Here is a 21,658-nt window from a genome sequence, read left to right on the forward strand (position 1 = left end):
TGTAAATATGGACATCTTTAGAACGCTGTCAATCTCTTCACTTTTCTGATCTTCTGTAGGTTTAGTATTCACACTGAACAATAAAGAAAAAATAATGGAAATTTAGCACAAGAGGTGAAAGATAAAAGTGAAGATATAGAAGACAAGGAGGTGATTGTAGACAACCAGTACACTTCACCAAGTGGACAAGGGAGCAGATACTGGTATCATCTACCTGGACTTCTGTAAGGCCTTTGACACGGTCCCCCACAAGGTTCTTGCCACTAAATTTGAGATATAGGAGTGTAATGGATGGACTGTTAGATGCATAAAGAATTAGCTAGATGGCAATATCCAAAGACTCATTGTCAAGAGCTCAATGTCCAAGTGGAAACCACTAATGAGTGGTGTCCCTCAAGGGTCCATGATGAGACTGCTACTATTTAATATCTTCAATGGCATAATAGCGTGATTGAGAGGACTGTCAGTGAGTTTGTGGATGACAAGCTGAGTGGTACAGGTGATAAACTAGAGGGAAAGGATGCCACAAAGACACATTGACAGGTTTGAGAAGTAGACCTCACAAAGTTCAACAGGTTATCAAAAAAAAAAAAAAAAAAAAAAAAAAAAACAGGTTATAAAACAGCAATGTCAGCAATGTGTGTTTTTGGCCCCAAAAGCCAACAGTATCCTCTGCTGCATCAAAAGAATCATGACCAGCAGTTTGAGAGGTGATTCTCTCTCCCAGCTCTGCTCTTGTGAGATCCCATCTGGAGTACTGTGATCAGCTCTGGGGCTACCAGCACAGGAAAGACCTGATGGAGCAGGTTCAGAGGAGGGCAACAGAAATGATCAGAAGGCTGGAAAACCTCTCCAGCAAACGAAGTCTGAGAGAGTTGGGGTTGTTCAGCCTAGAGAAAATAAGGCTCTCAGGAGACCTTATAGCAGCCTTCCAGTACCTAAAAGAGGCCTACAGGAAAGCTGGAAAGGACTCTGGTCAGGGTGTGTGATGACAGGACAAGGAGTAGCAGTTTCAAATTTAAAAAGGTTAGATATAGATTAGATTTTAGGAGGAAATTCTTAACTCAGGGGGTGCTGAAACACTGGAACAGCTTGCCCAGAGAAGTTGTGGATACCCCATCCCTGGAAGTGTTCAAGGCCAGGCTGGATGGGGTTTTGAGCAACCTGCTTTGAGTGTCCCTGCCAATTACAGGAGGGTTGGAACTAGATAGTCTTTAAGGTTCCTTCCAATCAAACCATTTTATGATTTGATTGGAAATCATATGATTCTATGATCTTGTCTGTGATTCTGTGATTCTATGATTCAGTTTGTGTCTTGATTTGGAAAAATAAGCAATAGACAAGAAATTAATATTTATTTGAACTACAATATCAAAAATTGCCAGATTTCTACACCTTTTTCATTTTTGTAAAAATGTATAGGTTAAAAGAATTTTCATGAATGAGGAAAATCAGGAGGTTGCATACTTTCCCACTAGATACATACACTTCATTAATGGAAGCGATCCAAATTTAGGTTATATACATATATTTGTATATAAGAAAGAATTTAGTCAATCATCAAACTTAAATGATGGTTCCACTACTTTTCAGAAATTATACACCTACTCTGCATGAGCTAATCATGAATGTAAACAAGTAGCCTGAATACAATTACACTAGGTAGAAATTTACCTCAAAAATTATTTATTCCTTTTAGCTTCATTTCAATACCTTTTTTTTCTTATCAGAAATTTCCAAGACCTATCCATCTAAAGTATACCCGATTTCTTTTCAAGCAAGGTATGATTTTCTCAAATTTCAAATAAGCTTCTCATTATAATGTAACCATCTTTGAATGCAAAAAAATGAAATTTTTTTAATCTCTATTACTGTTCATACAGAAGACACGTTTACCTGTTTTTGAACAGAAATGTTTTTAATTCCCTTGCAATAAAGCCATACAGTTATCCTGTCATCTCTAAAAGGATAAAAACAGCAAAGAGCTATTGACACTTTTATTTTGATGTAGTGCTGAGTTCATGATCTCTGTGCATCAGAAGACCTTAGCATTTACCGCCTTTTTCTTACATACAAAAAAATGCAAGAACCCTAGGAATATCGGGAAAGGATTTTTACCACCAATACAAATGAATGATTATTAGGTTTTATTAACAGTCATTTTTTTCATTGTATATTTTTAAATTTTGAATTATTTCTGCCTCATATTAAAAATATGGCACATTTTTCTGAAGAAATCTCACCCACCATTATTCTCATTGCCTCTAACTTACGAAAAGGTATTTATGAATAGATAATAAACTAGTTGCAAGATCCTTGTTGTGTTTTGTCTGTCTGAATAAAAGAGACAGAGAATTTATGTCATTTGTGTCAGAGAAATCTATGTCATTTCAAACAAGAATTTATGAAAATTTCAAACTGAATTTATGAAAATTCTTGTTTGAAATGACATAGATTTAAAAGGTGAACTCTATAGACCTATTGACTGTAATACCAGAAAATGGGCTTGCTGAAATGAAATGACAGTAGCAAATCCTTTGGGTCCTTTATTCTTTGGAATTCAAAGATGATAATCGCTGTGATGCCAACACAGCATCTTCATCAAGCACGTTCTTAAACAGCCGATTAACAACATCTCTGACTTTTTCCTGCCACATTTACTCTCCTGCAGGGTGGAATCTCCAGATGTCTAACTCTGTTTTGGCTTTTTTTTTTTTTTTTTTTTTTTTTTTTTTAATTTAAAAAAAAAATTTTTTTTTTTTTTTAAGGGTTTGGTTGATTTTTCTTTTTCTCTCTTTTTTTTTTTTTTTTTTTTTTTCACTTCTCCAAATCATTGTATTGGCTCTAAACTTTATAGTCCTGCAGTAGACTCTCTGAGATATGAAGAACAGCATGCTCAAAAGCAAAAACTACTGGAAAAGAAAAGAAGCAATTTAAAATATTTAATGAATAAATAAACCAATAATTGCTCTGAAAAGTATTTCCAATGAGAAAAACAAATACAAGACAATTTATTCTATAATGGATTGTGAATCATGAAAATGTTTGATTTGTCCTCATTGCCTCTAAGTGAAATATTTAGCTCACAGGATTTTATTTTCTTGATGTGTTATTAGAATTTGGTTTCTGGAAACAAAACTACCCAGGCAGGCTAGGCTTATAAATTCTGACCAGATAGAAGAACAATAATTTAAGTGAGACATATGCATACAAACAAAAATGGAAAGGTTGACTCTGGATAAGAAAACAAATATTACTTGTAATGCAAAATGGTAAGACTTATTTTTGCATTCTGTCCTCCATTTTATTTTATTGTAAAGGAAAAATAGAACTGTTCTTACTGAGATCATGGTGTCTAGAATTAGCAGAAATTTCCTAAGGTCATTTCTGTAACTCTCATAAGTATTAGGAACATTTAATTAACAACAGCTTCGGTGAAAATGGATTAAGTCAAGTTTCTAAACCATCACTTGTTACATTGCTTCTGGCTCCTTTGGGATGCTGTGTAATGTTATCAAAGAAACATTTAACTGAGGCAATTTAATATTTCCCATAGAGAACATAAATCCATTTGCATTATTATCACCAAATGAACCCTTTTTGTCAATAACACTTAACATAATTAAAATCTATGAAAACAGGGAGCAGATTATATTTTGAAAGTAACAAAAGATTAAATATTAGAGCGGTGGTTCTTCTGATTGAGCATTTAAGTAATTTTGCAGGTTACTAAATGACCCTATTTATGATTTGTGTTGTTTAAATATGTTTTATGTACTGTTTGCATTGGGTGCAGGAGCCCTGTGAGGCAAGGTCAGGGCTGCCCCATGCCGGACACTGCCATTTCCAGCCCACTCCAACAGACCCACCACAGGGCATTTCTGGGCCCAGGAAAAGAGAATTTAGGAAAGAATACCAGGCAACAGTGAGGAAAAATAGTGTGAAAAAAACAGCCCTGTGAACACCAACGTGAGAGAAAAAGGGGGAGTAGCTGCTGTAAGTGCTGGTGCAGAGATTCCCCTGCAGCCCACAGAGAGGACCCCATGGCCCATGGAGGACCCTGTGCAGGTAGGTATGCCTTGAAGAATTTGTTGCCAGTAAAGAGGAGTTCATGCTGGAACAGGTTTATCCTGAAGGGCTGCAGCCTATAGAAGATGAGCAGAGGAAAAGCATGAGGAGGAAGGAGCAGCAGATGAGAGCTGCTGTAGACTGACCACAAGCCACATCATCTATCCCCCTGAGCTTCTCAGGGGTGTGCAGTGGGCAGTCAGGAATAAAGGAGTAGGGTTGAGCTTGGAGAGAAAAACAAAACAAAACAAAATAACAACAGCAAAAGGTGGTTGTTGAGAGAATGTGGTTTAACTTTTGTGTTTATTTCTCACCATACTACTCTGATTTTGAATGGCAATAAATTAAATGAATTTTCTTGAAGAGGAGTCTGTTATGTCCATGATGATAACTGGTAAGTGACCTTCCTATCTTTATTTTTATCCATGAGCTTTTTCGTCTTATTTTCTTACCCTGTCCTGATGAGGAGGGGAGTGACAGACCAGCTGGCCATGGCAAACACACCACACTGTTGTGTGCTCTTTCCAGGTACAATGGTACAATTTTCCAGGTTTTGATTAGTATAGCTCAAGCTGTAGTTGCTAAAAATAATCTTCCATTATGTGAAAATCCCATTGAAATAAATATTCATTCTATGCAGTGAAATTAGAAGGCAGAGATAAGACAAGGAAAAAGACACACTTTAGGGCCTGGGTTTCAGATTATGAAAGTTTTGTGATTTTTACTTTTCCAATGTACAGAAACATTCCCATTACTACTGAAAACAAAATTTCACAGAAGTACAAAATTTATTGCAATTAACTATGTATAGAAGTAATAAGGAATATGCAGAAATTGGTAGGCAGTTTCTAGTCATGTCTGGATATACATTACACTATTTCACACACATGTCAGTATAAAATTGAATTTAAAAGTTCATGAAAATGCATGCCTATAAGAGGGCAGATGCTTAGATTCTTACTTTGTATGTAAACACAAAGATGAATGGCTTGCTACTGCTTATGAATTTTCAGAATTTATTTTATGTACCAAAATTTATCTGTGTGCATCTACACTGCAAGCTGACAGCTTGTAAAACAACACAATAGATAAGCCATAAACAATAGAGTGATGATAATAATTTAGACAAATCAAGTTTGTTGACTCAAAAATACATAATACTTTAATAATTTGATTAGCTTTTTAAATGCTGTTTGAGGTAACTTTGACAACTGTGACTAATTGCCTAAGTTAGTGAAAAAAAGTATGGTTTAGCAAGAATATACATCAGATGCAGCTGTGGTGCTCATCCAAAAAGAACAGTGACTTTTCAACACATTTTATTAAGATGAATTACTGGTGAGGTTCTTAGTTTTGGTTATAATGGTCTAGAAGATTTACAACTGTTTGGTTTACTATTTGTCAAGTGTGTAGGAATTTAGAAACAAAATTATGAAGCTCTAATCTACACAGTCATCTAAAATCAGCTTTTCTGAAACTATGTTGTGACTTTGCTGAATGGAATTGCACAAGTCCAAGGTCTCCTGACTTATGAATATCTAAGAAGAAAACCAGAGGGAGTTCTTTGGTAATAGAAAGACAATACTTTGTGCAGATTTTTGATGAAGAATAAGCAAATTCTTTTGGAAAAGGCAATGAAACATCTGATATTTCCATTGATATGCTGAGCACAATTCAGATGAGAATATTTGTAAAGAAAATGTCTCCTATCAAGACATATATAATGTAGGTAGCAGCTCAGAGGATAATAATTTTTGTTTGGACACAGACACCTTCACCGACAGAGCTTAGGGAAGTTAAACTTGCTTTAAAAATCTTACATTGGGTAGTCATTTTGATTTGGAGTTTACTTTGTATGGAGGAAGTTATGTTATAATAGTAAATATTTATAACCTCTGAGAAACTTACCTTCAAGAGGAGTGGTTGTACAGCTAAAGGAGGACTAATAGCTACAGAAGAGCCAGTGACATTTTAGAAAGTAAACACAAAAATAGTCCTGGCCTGACTCCAATGTGCAAAGCATATGACACTGTGAAGGAACAACTGGAGTATGGTTAAACACAACCACAGTTTGAAGTGCTTTGATTACTTGATGTTGAAACAGAGTAGTAAGTTTTAGACTTTCAAAACCACCACATGAAGATACATAATCATCCATATATTTTAATTCAACACTGAATGTTTTTCAGGCAACTAGACAAAGAGTATTTTTTTAAATGATTTTGTAGTAAAGTACTTCCCTGAGAATGGAAGTCTTGCCTGTTGAGACACCCCAAACAAGGGCAGGTAGCTATTATTTATATACAGCAGCCCTACTTTGTGCACTGACCAGTCTGGGCACTCAAAAAGCAGCAGTTTACTTTAGGCATTGCAAAGTACAGTTAGTAATTTACTGCCAACAAGTCTGTTTCTAATTACACTTCTGTGTCTTCTACTAGTTAAAGCTTGCCTACCAAAAACCTTTATCCATACCCAGATTCTTAACCAGACTATATGGGAGGTAGAAAGCATAACACTGGAATTGGTTATCAAACAGTAAAATATGGTGCCTGACTCATGCTGAGACTAGAATACAAACATTGAAACATCCTGCTTCCCGAGGCAAGTATTTTGTTAATCCCATTATACTGTGCTACACATTCTTCTAGTGGTTACTGCCTTCTTTCACATTTTTATCATGCCCTTTCGAACTATTTATCCATACATTAAGCACGCAATCAAATACCAGCAATTCTTATCATATATTTAGTTCATGCACTAGCCACAAAGCAACAAATAACAAATTATGAAATTTCCTTGCCTAAATGTGTCCATTGTGCAACATCCTTTTTAAAGGTGATATAAATCAGGTCACAAATATTTAATGTCATTGTCTGTGTACAGGTGCTAGCCATCTCATGGGCTAGCTGAACACTCATCTGGGAGCACTTAACCACATATACAAGTGTAAATTTTCAAATAGAAAATATTTCACTAAACTCACTTTCATTTAATGATGCTCCTACTGGCTGTTATTATTAATGTAACCTAAATCCTTATATCTTTTGATGTTTTCTGCTTTTAACACAGCAGTTCTCTTGATGCCACAAATTTTATTTCACTTTCATGCAATCAAATTCAATCATTCTTCAGGTTATTGGCAATAGTTGAAAATCATACATAATTCCTTAATAGAAGCTTAATTTTTACAAAATTCATTATTACAGATACAAACTGATTCCAAGAAAAAGCTATATGGTTTGGGGCTATAAAGTACATTTGTTATCTGTTGCCCAGCATGTTTGATACACCATATTTAATGAAATACAAAGTCTGCCTTAGAAAAGATAAGCACATCTCTGACCTAATTCAATAAGCCAAAATGTTTGTAGCAAGGTATTATTTGATTAAAACCAAAGATTAATATTTCAGTAGTCTTAAACAAACTTGTACTTAAAAGCATAGTTCTTACAGAAAACTCAGTCAGTTTATTTTAAAGGTTCCACATTGTAACTATTTTAAACTGTGCGTTTTAAACTATGGAGTGTACTGGTGACTGTAACTGGTTTTTAGAAGTGTTCCCTTTAACATTTTTTTTTTTTAACGTATTTAACCTTTTCTGGAAAAAGTAATAAATAGAACTACACTTTGCAGCTGTGAAAAGCATTTTCTGCATTCTAACCATAACCTATGTTACAGGAGTTGGACTCAAAAATCCTTGTGAGTCCATTTCAACTCAGGATATTCTATGATATTTTCACATTTGTTTAAACAAATATACTAATTTTACTTGAAGAGAAGCTTCATTTCAGAAACAATGGGAGGTGGCAAACACTTTCAAAGTGAACACTTTAAGGAACTCATATCACAAAATATAAGTGAATAAGTTGCAAAAAAAAAAAAAAAAAGAAAAGAAAGAAAAGAAAAGATAATGGAATCTTTCAAAGTCAAACAAGAAGGAAAATGCAAACATTCTTCATTTCAAAAATGTATTATTTTATAAGAAGTTTCAAAATCTGCATTATTAATGCTTCCAATCATTGACAGTAAAATTGTGGTGCTTAATCTGTCCACGGGGGTATCTTTTGAGTCATCAAATAAGTATGTACCAAATCTAACTTCAAGAAAAAAAAACACAACCACAGTCATTCATACTTCAGCCTGTTTGATACAGCAAGTAGCTGTACAAATTACCTTTACCACTAACATTTATCTATTATTTTTATTCCATTCTTGCACTTAGATATCATTTTGTCTCTTGGAGTGAAGAACTAGAGCAGATCTTTTATTTATCATGAAGAAATTATCTTCATGAAGGATTGTACTATCATGTAATTTTTGTCTTCTCTAACAGGAGATAAAACTCCTGATAATTTGGAATGAATCTTCTCTTAACTTCCTTTTTGAACTGTAAATTTCATGATTTGCTGCAGTATTCCAGTAAAGCAATGCCAAAAATAAGATTAAAAAAGTGAGATTAATTTTTTTTGTTCCTCTCTTTGACATATTACAGTTTTTTAATCCAGTGGATACCTCAGCTCTTTCAGTACCAAAAGCATCTGATTTTGCTGAGACCCCAAATCAGTTTCAGCCTCAGATATCTGTACTGAGTGAGGATACTTTCCCTTGGTACACCTGGTACGTGGTCTTTTTTATCTCTTTTAAAAAAGTGCAAAAAAAACTTTTTTAAAAACTTTTAAAAAAGTGTCTCTTTTAAAAGTGCAAACTTACATATTTTCATAACACTCATCTTGTTAAATTGTTTTAATTGTTATGCATCACATTGCCTTCCTAAGCATGAGTTATTGTCCTAATTGCAATTTTGTCAGTGGTAACTTCATACCTTATCATTGATAAAATATGTTGAAAGTGTTAAATTAAGAATAATACTATGTTAGAAATGCCTGCGACTGCACATCTGTAATGCACGTCTGTAAGTCACTGAACTCTTGCTGTTGATCTAGCATTAATTCATCAAATGAAAATGTAGTGCAATATCACAGCTATTTATAAGTCTCTACAAAAAATGCATGCATCAGTGCCCTCACAAACAATACTTTTAACCTCATAAGGGAAAGATATCAGGGGAAATATGAATGTTATTCTTCATAAACCAGTTTTGACTGGCATTAATTTTATTACACCCTTTCAATGTTTTATTAGTCAAGTCTGTTATGAAGCACTATGTTATACTTTAAATCAAAATTGGATGGGCAACTGTAAAGATCCAGATCATGATCATTGGATTTGCTTATTCAGTAACTATTGAATAGAAAAATCTCTTGAACGTTTTACTGACAACTTTTTCAATACCTATTTACTAAGAAAAAAAAAAAAAAAACACTTGCTATGAATCTTTTCCTTCCTAATATGCATTATAAATTTATTTTCCTTTATATTTTCATATTTTCTGTTACTGCTTTCTCTTTTTATCTTTTATCTTTACCAATTTCCCACACTACTTAGTTTCTGACTGATGTTCAGTAACATCTTCTCCCATATTTTACTTCTTATGAGTATTTTTGTGCATTTCTTAATTTTCTTTCTAAATGCTGAGTGATTTTTATTTTTATTTTTTTTAATCCAAATACTCTTCCTTCCTAATCGCATGATAGCAAGCTTGACAGCGTCTAGCAGATGCTTTTAAGTAGTATCCAAATCTTATTTTTATCTTGCTAAAATCTTTGTCCTATCTGATTTAGCTAAAAATATTTTTCAGCTTTATGATAAGGTCTCTTAAAATCATTACACGTATATTTTACATTCATGCATTCAATATGCACATTGTAAATGTGATTCACTGGAGCATAATGACAGATGAGGAGAGGCTGAGGGAAGAGCTTGCTTGGCATGCAGACAACAAAGCTTTGTGGGGACTTAATAGCAGCTTTCCACCACCTAAGGGGAGGTTAACAAGAAAGTGAGGCTAGACTTTGTACTGAGGTGAATAACAGGAGAACAAGGAAAATTAAGATGCAAACCTTACATAAGGAAAAAAATCTCAGTGACACTTACTGAGGATTGGAACAGGCTTCCTAGGGATTCTGGGTACTTGTAGATTTGTCTGACTGGATGAAGCCCTGAACAGCCTGATCTGGTCACAGAATTGACCCTGCTTTGAGAAAATTGGGCTAAAGACTTCCTTCACCCTGAATTATTCCTGATTCTCTGGGAATATCACTCATACCGACATATTTATTTTTTATTGTGTTTTCAATTCTCTTTCTGTGAGACTGAGGATGATGTTAGTATTTCTCTAGGTTGGTTGGGATTATGCATTAGGTTTAGATTTTTAGAATATAAAGATGTTTAGAAATTTTGGAAATTTTGTTTTAGAATTAGTCATGTGAGAAGTCAGAATTGTCATTCTGAGTGACATTATGATTACACAAGTAAAATGCACATCTGGATGCTTTTTAAGTCTTCCTCTTTGTTGTTTGCTCTGTACAGCAGAGACCTTGTTGGCTATTAGAGAATCACTATTTCATGAGCAACAGGCCTTTGTCAACCAATCATTTAAAAACTTAAAAATTACATACATTGCCAATGTTAAGTTGTGGTAGTGTCACAAGGTATCAGTTATTAGTGGGGATAATACCTTGTCAGAGGAGCTAGGGTGACATAGGATGAGGAATACTCTGTTGACACAAAATAATTTGGTTCCTCAATCCCAAGACAATTCTTTCATATTTATGTCACTTGGCTAATTTATATTCTCTATGTCATTTTCAACCACAGTCTGGCGTATATACAATGTTTTCTTGAACATACAATATTATCATGCACTGAATATTATATGTCTGAGTCTATTCAGCAGATGTGATGGAGTCCCAGATTGTCCAGATGCATTTCTCTGAGCTACATAAAATTGTATTTTCTTTTAGAGACTAAAGAGCAATGAAAGCAGGCAAAACAACTGCCTCTTCTCTAGAATGTTACTTTCTCTTGGCTGTAGGCATTCCACTCACTGTCTTCTTTTTATCAATCAGAAAAATGTCAGAGCACACAAGCCTTATAACTTTAAAAGCTAACACCTTAAAGATGGCTATTGCCTTAATACTGACCTTTTCAATATGTTGTTAAAGTTGACAAGTTAAAGTGACTTTAAATACTAATACCAATGAGGACTCCTTTGCTTTCATGTCAGAATTTGTGACTCCTTACTATAAAAAACCCCAGTATATGCCTGAAGGCTTGTGACTCTTTCCTTAAAACCAATCACACTAGCAATCTCATTTTAAAGTTAGTATTAAAAGTGGGATAGGCTGGAGTTTCCCTATTACCATAATCTAGACAGAACTTGCTGCATACAACTGAAGCATAAAATTTTTCCTGTTATGTGGTCTGCCAGTTGAAATGGAGACATTTGGCAGGACTTGACCTGTGATTTTGCGGGATTTTGTCCACAATACAACATTATAGTTGTATTTCCCCAGCATTTGGCTGTACTATGCTAAGTCTACACTCTGTATATATTGCTTTTTTGTACTTTGAGAGTAAGCTGAAGGGGATATCAATATAAAGTATAGCTGAAACCTTATGTTGTAATGTAAAAAAAAGAGGCAAAAGTGTGTCTTTGTCACAGCATGTAAAAAACATGACCTCAGAATTTTCTCAATGCACATAAATAACTTGGCTAATGTTATCTCTCTCTATTTCATGACATAGATCTTCTTTTCAGACAACCTTTTCTATCTTTGCCTTTACTTCATGGAAATATGTATAAACCACTGCTTTCATTTGTGGGAAATATGGAGTGCATTGTCTTTAGAGCACAGTAGATACAGATCTGTGTATCTATATTGTTCTCAAATCATTCAAAACCAAGGAATTGATTTAATTCTGAATCATCAAACAGTATTATGTAACCTGATTTATTATGCAAGACAAAATAGTTCGTACATCATCAGAACCCTCTGATTCAGTTAAATGTAAATCCCTATCTTTCTTATTGACGGATGCCTTAGGAAGGGGAGGAGGGGAAGAAGAACGGGAGAAAGAACTTGTGTCTAACTACCCCAGATACTTTTTCTTTAAATTCCTTCTCCTGGCCACTGTCAGAAACACAAGACTGTGAAATTCTTACATTTTTATTGTGTCTTGGAGACAATAAAGAAAGAATATCTGAGATTTAAAGACTATAGAGAAAAAAAAAAAAAAAAAAAAAGGTTTGGAAACAGGCTTGACATACTAGATGGAATTTTACTATCTCTGCAGTGAAAATACCATGCCAAGATCAAAAAAAAGGGTCTCTCTGTTAACCTGTTACAGTTGCTAAATAACCAAGTTATTGTAGACAAGATTTCCAATCACATTAAAATAATTATAGTCTTGTATAATTTCATCCATCTGAAAGATGGGCTTCTAAGTTACTTTGTCTTACACATAGCTTTTCTCTATACACAGTGGGGAGTGGTAGGGAGAAGTTTTTACATTTCATATCCCATGTTAGGTACCCATCGACTGGATTTCTGCGAGAGCGTACATTCAGAGGCAAACTAAAAATGAAAGGACAAACAGAACACAGTTATTAGATGAACAAATGTGTGAAGTTAGGGATGCAAAATACTATTCATTGGAGGACCTAAATTTCACGCCCCCAAACTGTAAGCAAATTTTGAGTCCTAAAGTTCTTCTCTACTTGTAAAACAAGGATTCAAAAGTCTAGTAGGCTTTTTTAGTGGTTAGCCATGTAACATTCTGTATTTTTATTTCTGTATTTTCAATTGTATTTTCAATTACAGTACACTTCTTAGTAGACTGACAGCACCTTTTATTCTAGAAAGCTGGTCAAAGTAGCAAGCCCACAGTGAAAGATAAGTTGTTAATTATTTTCATTTTTCTGATGAGGAATAAATGTACATGCTATTTTCACCACACATTTTAATTAATCCAAATCAAATCTCATATATGAGCTGTCAGAGGAAATGCCCAACCCATTTGTGAGAGTCTAGTTACCTAATGTAATGTGAAGAAGCCTCTACTTGCTATTATTTTGTTTAGCCATCATAGATGTTTAATTATATTCCTTTGATGTCAGTAAATAATTTAACTTCCCCTGAAGACATTGAAAGGCATCTGTTTTATTGAAGAAGTATTTTCCCATGCCCCAATCTGAGTTTTAAGCATAAGTACTTACCTAACTCATAGCTCTATCTTTTAAAAGTTCAAAATAAGTTTTGCACTCAAATAAGAGTTCAGCCATTGCATTTTGCTTTCAAAGTATAGTCAACTATACACATAACAAAGTTTCTGTTTCCATAACAACTCCATAGCTGGAGATATATTTGGAAGCTGTTCTGATGGAGCAATTTCAAATAATTGTATTTCTTTAAATAAAAATATATGTTGCTAAATAGCAGAAAACAGATCATGGATACGTAATTTATAACCATATTTGAAATTTAACATTGGGGCCATCATATTTGATGGTGTATAAAGCAAAGAATTTAGTCTGGCTCCATGATGTTTCTAACGTCCAATTTACAATTAAATTCCTTCTAACCCATAATTTTTTAAACCAGTCCATAAAAGAGAACTTTTAAGTTGGAGATCGTGGTGGTTTTACTCGGGTGGGCAGCTGAGCTCCACCACAACCACTCTCTCACTCCCCCTCCTCAAAGAGGAACAGGGAGAAAATATGATGAAAAGGGCTCAAGGGTTGAGATAAGGATGAGGAGATTGCGCAGTAATTATCGTGACGGGCAAAACAGACTCACCATAAGAAAATAGTAAGATTTATTGCTTATTACTAACAAGCTAGAGAAGTAAGAAACAAAGGAAAGAAACCAAAAGCACCTTCCCCCCATTCACCCTCTTCCACTTCGTCCCCCCCGAGTGGTGCAGGAATGGGGGTTATGGTCAGTCTGTAGCGCTTCTTCTCCACCACTCCTTCTCAATCACTCTTGTCCCCTGTGCAATGGGGTCCCTCCCATGGGATACAGTCCTTGCTCAACTTGTCTGGCATGGGCTTCCCATAGGCAGCAATCTCCTCTCCACGGGCTGCAGGTCTGGCCCAGAATCTGCTCCAGCAGGGGTCTTCCACAGGCCACAATCTCCGTCGGTGCAGGTCCACCTGCTCCACTGTGGTCTCCTCCATGGGCTGCAGCATCGAACCCTGCTCCACCATGGTACTCCATGGGCTGCAGGGGGACAGCCTGCTTCACCTTGGTCCTTACCACAGGCCACTTCTGCTCCAGCGCCTGGCGCACCTCTCCCCATCCTTCTTTGCTGACCTTGGCGCCTGCAAGGCTGTTTCTCACTCCTCTCACTCTCCCAGCTGCTTCCCTGTCTTAAGTATGCTCTCACAGAGGTGCAAAACAACATCACCTATTGGCCTGGCTCTGGTCAGCAGTGGGGCCCTTACCTAGCATGGGGCAGCTTCAAGATCCTTCTCACAAAAACCACCCCGATGGCCCCCTGCTACCAAAACCTTGCCATTTAAACCCACTACAGAGATTCAGGAGCAAAACATACTCTCCTGTCATTAATTACCATTAGACATTGTTTAGGCATCTCCTGAGCACAGTCTACTACTGCATTTCTTACTTTTATGTTTCCTAGGCTGGCAAAGCATGTTATAGAAAGATGTGCTACTAACTGAAGGTAAATGCTACATTTAGTGTGTCCATTTGCTTAAAAGCTGATATCATGTAAAATGTGTTAGGATCATTACACCATGTTTCCAACACAATTACAACACCATCCTTTGGAGAGTAGCTGTCAGCTTAAAGAACAGTATAATCTGAAACCTCCAATACTCTGCTACCTTTTTATCTAATGAGGTACAGAAAATGATACATTACTCACTATCAGAATTATATCTTTTTTTTTTTTTTCTTTTTTCTTTTTTTTTTTCTGTTTTTAAAATATCTAAGCCTTGGAAAGTTTAATATTTACTTATGATTCCTAATAAAATATTTGGGCCTTACAAATATTATTCATTTTTGTTTACACTGAGATTCTCAGTACTAAGATACCTCTAAAGAAAAGCTGGAAGAAAATAACTTCAGAGCACTGAAGGAATCATATCTATTGTTTTTTTATATATCTTTTCCCCTTGTGCTTTTCCATTGCCATTGGAACTGTTACGACATTCATTTCCACTCTGCTATTTAATAAAAAATAAATAAATAGTAAAGTAAAAATTATATAAGTAAAGTAAAAATTATATAACTTCATTTTGCAATCTTTCCTATAAATTCTGTGAACACAATTGGTATCTTTCATTGGTTATTTTTCTTAAAAAAAAAAAAAAAAAAAAATACAGAGCCAGTAATGATTATGGGCTTTCAAATTAAGCTTTTAATCTTTACCCTTCATAACACGTAGAGAAAACTAGTGGAAATCTTCAAAGGACACTGGAACAATCAAAATAGAAAGGCAAGATCTCATAAAAGGAATTCATACACTTTTGACAGATCCAAATCCAATCCAAATGCAACTAAATGCAGACTACTTCCTCAGGTAGGTGTACAGTCATGAAAATGCTGCCATACTTCAACAATAATAAATATTAACCCATGCAAAGATTTTTTAGCCACAAATACCAATACCCAAATACAAATTCATCTTACTTTCACCTACATTCTGGGTGTTAAAATATGTTTCAAGTGTGCTGAATTTCCTTTCCATTAGCTATAGAAGAATCCTAGATTTCTCACTTAGAGAAGGTCACTAATTTTAAAGCATCGGTATTAGGTGAGATGTATTCCATTATAACATTAACATCTCTGTTCTAAAAATACCTTGACATCGGAACAGAGTTCACCTGTATGAAACATTATATATATATATATATAATTTTCATTGCTTATTTAATGTAGTATCATTATGAAATATAAGATGAGAGTATATGCAGTTTATATCATCAAACAACGGTAAAGGAATGTTAACATGTGGTTATTTGTTTGTTGTAGAGTGAATAAGAATTAAAATTCTGTCTATTGTTATGGTTGTCCTTTTGGATAGGTGTATCATGTTGTAATCATAATAATTGCTTTCTGGTTTTTAAATATAATCTATTCTACTATTAATTATTTCCAGGTTTATAACAATATTTTCTAGAAAAGAAAACCATTATATTATTTCCATTGCATATACTATTTGTTTCATGTGCAATGATATTCATGTAGTTCTTGTGTCTCACACATTCAACTAGGAAAATTCCAAAATTTCAATCAGTAGTTTTATGTAAATTTGCAAAAACTCTGTACTTTTTTCAGAAACGGTGTATGGAATTAAAATTTATTACAAACTATGCAATGTATTTCAGTTCACTGGGACTAGAACTCAAGGTTAATACCAAAAGATTAATAACATATGTTGCCATTACAACTAGAATTTAAGATCTGTTTACTTCAGCTAAATAATAATATGAACTTATCTAAAGCTCTAAGTAGCTTAACTATTAATAACACAATACATAAAATAACATCAACAGTAAGGCATCTCTTTATTGGAAACTCAGCAAACTCCTTTCCAATCTCTAATCTTTGTGGGATGCTAAATTTCCAATACCTTTTTTCTACCCTCTCAGAAGATATATTATGTAACCTGAAACTCAATACAATTGCACACAGGCAGTTTCAGAGTCCAGTGATTCTGGAAGTAATGTTTGCAGTTCTAGAGCATTTATGGAAAACACATCTGATTGAATGTGTTTGTATGGTGCAAAGGGAAAAGTGAAGGAGAAAGGAAGAGGACAGTACAAAAATATCTATCAGTCTCAAGTTCTCTTGAGACTCACAGCTTCTTTCTAGCATCAGCTGTGGTAATACAACATTGGATAATACAAAATTTTGTAGACTTACATGATTTATAGCATCTTAAATAGCTTCTGGAAGCAATTAAGCAACCAGTGCAGGCCTTAGAAGATGAGATTCTGCCTGCCTCTCACTGTTGAATGGCGCACTAAATTGATTACTGCATCTATTACCAGTTTCATTCCCTAACTGGCTATATTAGCTTGATGCAATAGTCTAATTTTAAAATAGCAGAAGAATAGAAAGCAGTAGCAAGATCTGCATTCAAAGGATGGCAACTTATTATCTAAACATGTATCATAACAGGCTTACTGTGTAACTGTTATAGTAGGAATATCAAACAAAAGTTAGGAAGCCTAAAATTGTTTTAAATTCCCATTCTTACAAAGTTTAGCAGTCAATGGCAGATTATATTCTCAATCACCTTCTTGTATTTTGTTGTTGTTTTGTTTTGGTTTTGGTTTTCCTCTGTTTCCATAAATTAATATTACAGTCTCATTCATGATCTAAGTTTCAGACAAGCCACTCCCTGTCATGCCTCTAGCTCACATAGATTATGAATGCAGTCCTTCATTGCAAAGTCCAGACCCTAGAAACAGAATGACACACAAGCAGCTTACTAATGATAACATTTCCTCCGCCTCCTAACAACTTCCCTAATAATGGGGAATACATGACAAAGAGGAAAACTGGAATCTATGCTTGAAACCACTCCGGGTACAGACTAACAATTCAGATTTAATCTGAAGACAAGAATGAAGAATTATTGTTTGCTTATGTCAAGATCTTCGGGTACACCATGCAGTTAATTCATGATCAGATCACCAGCAGATATCATATAACATCAGTGTGGACATCTGATTATTACCTGTTTCCTGGAGGAAAATATCCGTTGTATTTTTATGTCTACCTGACATAAATGGAAACCAATTTTATAATTTCTAAACAACCAAACAACTCTTCTAAATACAAACTAGACCATAGGAGTGGAAATGTTGCATCAATGCTAGCTAGAGAGCTACGGTAATATACTGAGCAGCCCAGCTGGTTTCTGTTTATAGCTCACAAGCTAATAACAGGAGCTAACACAGTCTTAACAAAGATCAGGGCTCTTTTTGAAATAATTTGTTATTTTACAATACTGCCACAGGTAAAATAATAAATTGTTCTTGAGTGAAGCCCTGATGAATGGTTCAGTAGCCATTGGCTCAGTAGTAAAGTAGTAAAATTGGATAGTAAAATGGATGTTTTACAGAGTACGATTAGCTGAATAAAAGGTGAAGTGCAAGCATGTTTAATTTGTAAAATATCATAAATTAAATGTAAGTATTAATACAGCATGGCATCATTGGCCTTATTACTATTCTTGGCATACTCCTTGAGGATATGTAATAATTGTCTTTGGATTTTTAATATTCATTTGCTCATTCATTTTAATAAATGTACAACTGCAATTCTCTTGCCAGGTGATGATGGTGGTAACAAAGGTTGCTTTTAAATATCTAGTGTTGGACTAAGATTAATGGAATCAGGGACAAAAGCTCTACTCAGAAATACCATGACTGTGAAAACAAAAAATTCCCAGCCAACTTGGAGCTTGTGTGGGATTTGCTGCTCCACCTGGATGAACATAAGTCTATGGGACCCAATGGGATTAATCCCAGGGTACTCAAAGAGCTGGTTGATCAAGAACTCTCAATTATTTTTCAATGATCTTAGGAATCTGGCCAGGTTCCAGTCAATTGGAAGCTGGCAAAGCATAAACAGTGGGTCCATCAGTGGACTTGTCTGGCCATGAACTACATAGAGGCCCTGTGTGCCTTCCTGACAGCAGCTGGAGTAGCATCATGGTGCAGTGCCTGGAGCAAGTGTGGGTGTGCAAACAGGTCTGTGGCATTACCAAAGATCAAGCCAGATTAGCCTGCAAGTAGATGAAGTAGTCTGAGAGCAAGGGAGTGTGTGTCTCCAAGGGTGAGACCACAGAAGAACCTGGCTATAGGGGAGTCCTAGGTAGCTGTCAGAGGGAACATAGGGCCTGGAGCCAAGATCAATTGGTGCTCATGTGATTCTGTGTGTTTACATGTGTGGATATTTACCAGCAACTGGAGTTGGGCTGCAGACTCTTCACACTAGCAGACCTCCATCATGCTCAGTCAGAGAGGGGAGCTGAACAAGGCCATTGGTGCTGTTTGTGTTTGCATGAGTGATGAGAGTGTTCGTGTGTGTGTGACTGGCTGTGTGTACATATTTTTTTGTAATAATAAATAAATAATAATTTCATGTATGCTTACTGCGAATACATGCTGTTCTGGTTTTGGCTAGGATAGGGTTAATTTTCTTCCTAGCATCTGGTATGGTTCTGTGTTTTGGATTTAGGATGAAAATAATGTTGATAACACACCAATATTTTAGTTGTATTAAAACAGTGCTTACAGAGAGACAAGGTCTTTTCAGCTTCTTGCACTGCCCTGCCAGCGAGGAGGCTGGGGATGCACCAGGATCTTTGAAGGGACACAGCCAGGACAGCTGGCCCAAACTGGCCAAAGGGATGTCCCATGTCATGTGGGGTCATGCTCAGCAATAAAACTAGGGGAGTTAGTCAGGATGGGTTTGGGGGGAACTGCTACTGCCTGGGGACTGGCTGGGCATCAGACAGCTACTGGTGAGCAATTGCACTGTGCATCACTTGCTCTGTATATTTTTTACTATTATCATTTATGATTATTATTGTTGTTGTTCTTAATTTCAATTTCATTTTCTGTCTTATTAAACTGTCTTTATCTCCACACACAAGTTTTACCTTTTTTACAATTCTCTTTCCCCTCCCACTGGGGTAGGGGGAGTGAGCAAGCGGCTGCATGGTGCTGAGCTGCCTGTGTCTTCAAACGACAACATGTACTCAGGCTCCCTAACTGGGGGGACCTGGGGTCATGGAGCTGTGGCAGCCTCGCCTCCATTGAACTACTGGATTCAGCAACTCCCTAACAGTATCTACTGGTTTTGCAGTAATGCCTGCTTATTGCACCATCAGCCACATTATGGATGCATTTATTTGTCACATATATACATTATTACCCAATTGATTACAATGAGTATTATGGAATAAATAAAAATACTAACAACAGGCACAAGATTTAAACTAACATTTTCCTAATTCTTTAATAATTTTGCTGTTTCAGCCTTTCTGCCCTTACTTTTTTTTTTTTTTTTTTTTAAAAAAAAAAAAAAAGATTATTTCATCTACTAAAGATTCTTACTATTACTTAACCAACACCAGAAGGACTCTGTTCTCCTGGTTTTGGAGAAGTGTGCCAAAGGTTAAAAGAAACATAACCATACTAAAAGTGAATGTGTTTTTATTTATTTATTTATATATTTTTTATTTCTCAGTGGAGGCTGGTAAGATGTGTTCGCTAAACTTTTACTTGTCAGTTGTGGTGAGAATAGAATAGCTAAATAGCTAACTTTAGGACATTGGTATTATCTAAATCTGCGTCAGGTATTGATGTACAGCAGCAGATATCACAAACTGTAGAAAAATCTATTAGAATGATCTCTTTGTCATTTTTTTTTCAATAGTCCCCCCAAAAAGATCAGAATAGCAATGCTGACACAGTCATTTACCATGCCTTTAGAAAGTGATGATAAGCATCCTGTAATTGTGAAAGCTTTCTAGATAATAAATACATAATAAATAAATAAATAAATATTAACATCCTCTCTCTCTCTTTTTCATTTTTTCCTTTTCTTTTCTTCTCCCACAGTCCCAGAGCCAATTTACAGTGGTTTAATGGGGATTACAGAAAGTGTTCTATGAGTGTGATATAAATAGAGGTGGGATACATTTCTTATTTTATATTTACCAAAAAAAAAAATAATGAATAAAATCTCTTTTTCTCTACATGTTGTCTTTTCACAAGTAAAGTGAAGGTACTATGCATTTGGGAATATTCAGTAGATGAACAGGTGGTTTTGTTTAAAAATTAGAATATTTATTGACTGAAATATGGTTAGCAGAAAGGAGAAGACAGTTCAGTGAAATTGTTTGATTCAGAAAATCAGTTATTCCAGGCTTGCCCTCAGAGTAGTTGTGAAAATGCAGAAAAAGGTTGGTTATCCTGACACAGTTATCTTCTACAGAATCACTGCTGCCCAAATGTGTAACAGCTCAGTGCCTACAGTAAAGCAGCCTGGGAGTTATATTTAATTGCACTAACTAATGCTATCTGCATTGCTTTGACTATTGCAAACAGTTGATGTAGCCAAAGTTCCAAGATTTTAATATTATCTTTTACACAACTCTTCACAAATGGAAATGGTTTCTTCATCTTTTGACATGACTCTCATCAAAATAATCTCTCCCTTTCAGGCTTTTTTCTATCTGTTTGTGAAGCTTCAGATGTTCAAAGCAAACAGAGATGAGTTTATAAAACCAACCCTTTCATTTTTGTTTTGGTTACAGCCTATTTAAACAAAAGTCTCAGAAACAAATATGACTGTGTAAAAGTTTTCTGCACTTTTTCTCCTTTAAATAAGACTTGCAAAACTCCCACTTACTTTCTTTGTGACAGACAAATATCTAATAAAAACCAAGGGATTTGACTTGAAAATAGATATAAAGAACCAAAAAGAAGGACTTTTTTCTTTTTTCTCAAATAAAATCCGTCAGACCTCTCTATATGACTAATTTTAAAAAATGTAAAAAAATAAAAATAAAAATCCCCTTAATTAAGACATAATAAAGACCGCAGAAGTATTATAGATCAAATCAATAATTGTTTACATGGTATTTCTTGGTTATGAAGTTGGCTTGATACATCATCACTTCTTAAATAAACCTTCCTTTT

This window comes from Oxyura jamaicensis, chromosome 1 (genome assembly GCF_011077185.1).
Source record: "Oxyura jamaicensis isolate SHBP4307 breed ruddy duck chromosome 1, BPBGC_Ojam_1.0, whole genome shotgun sequence".
Taxonomy (NCBI): domain Eukaryota; kingdom Metazoa; phylum Chordata; class Aves; order Anseriformes; family Anatidae; genus Oxyura; species Oxyura jamaicensis.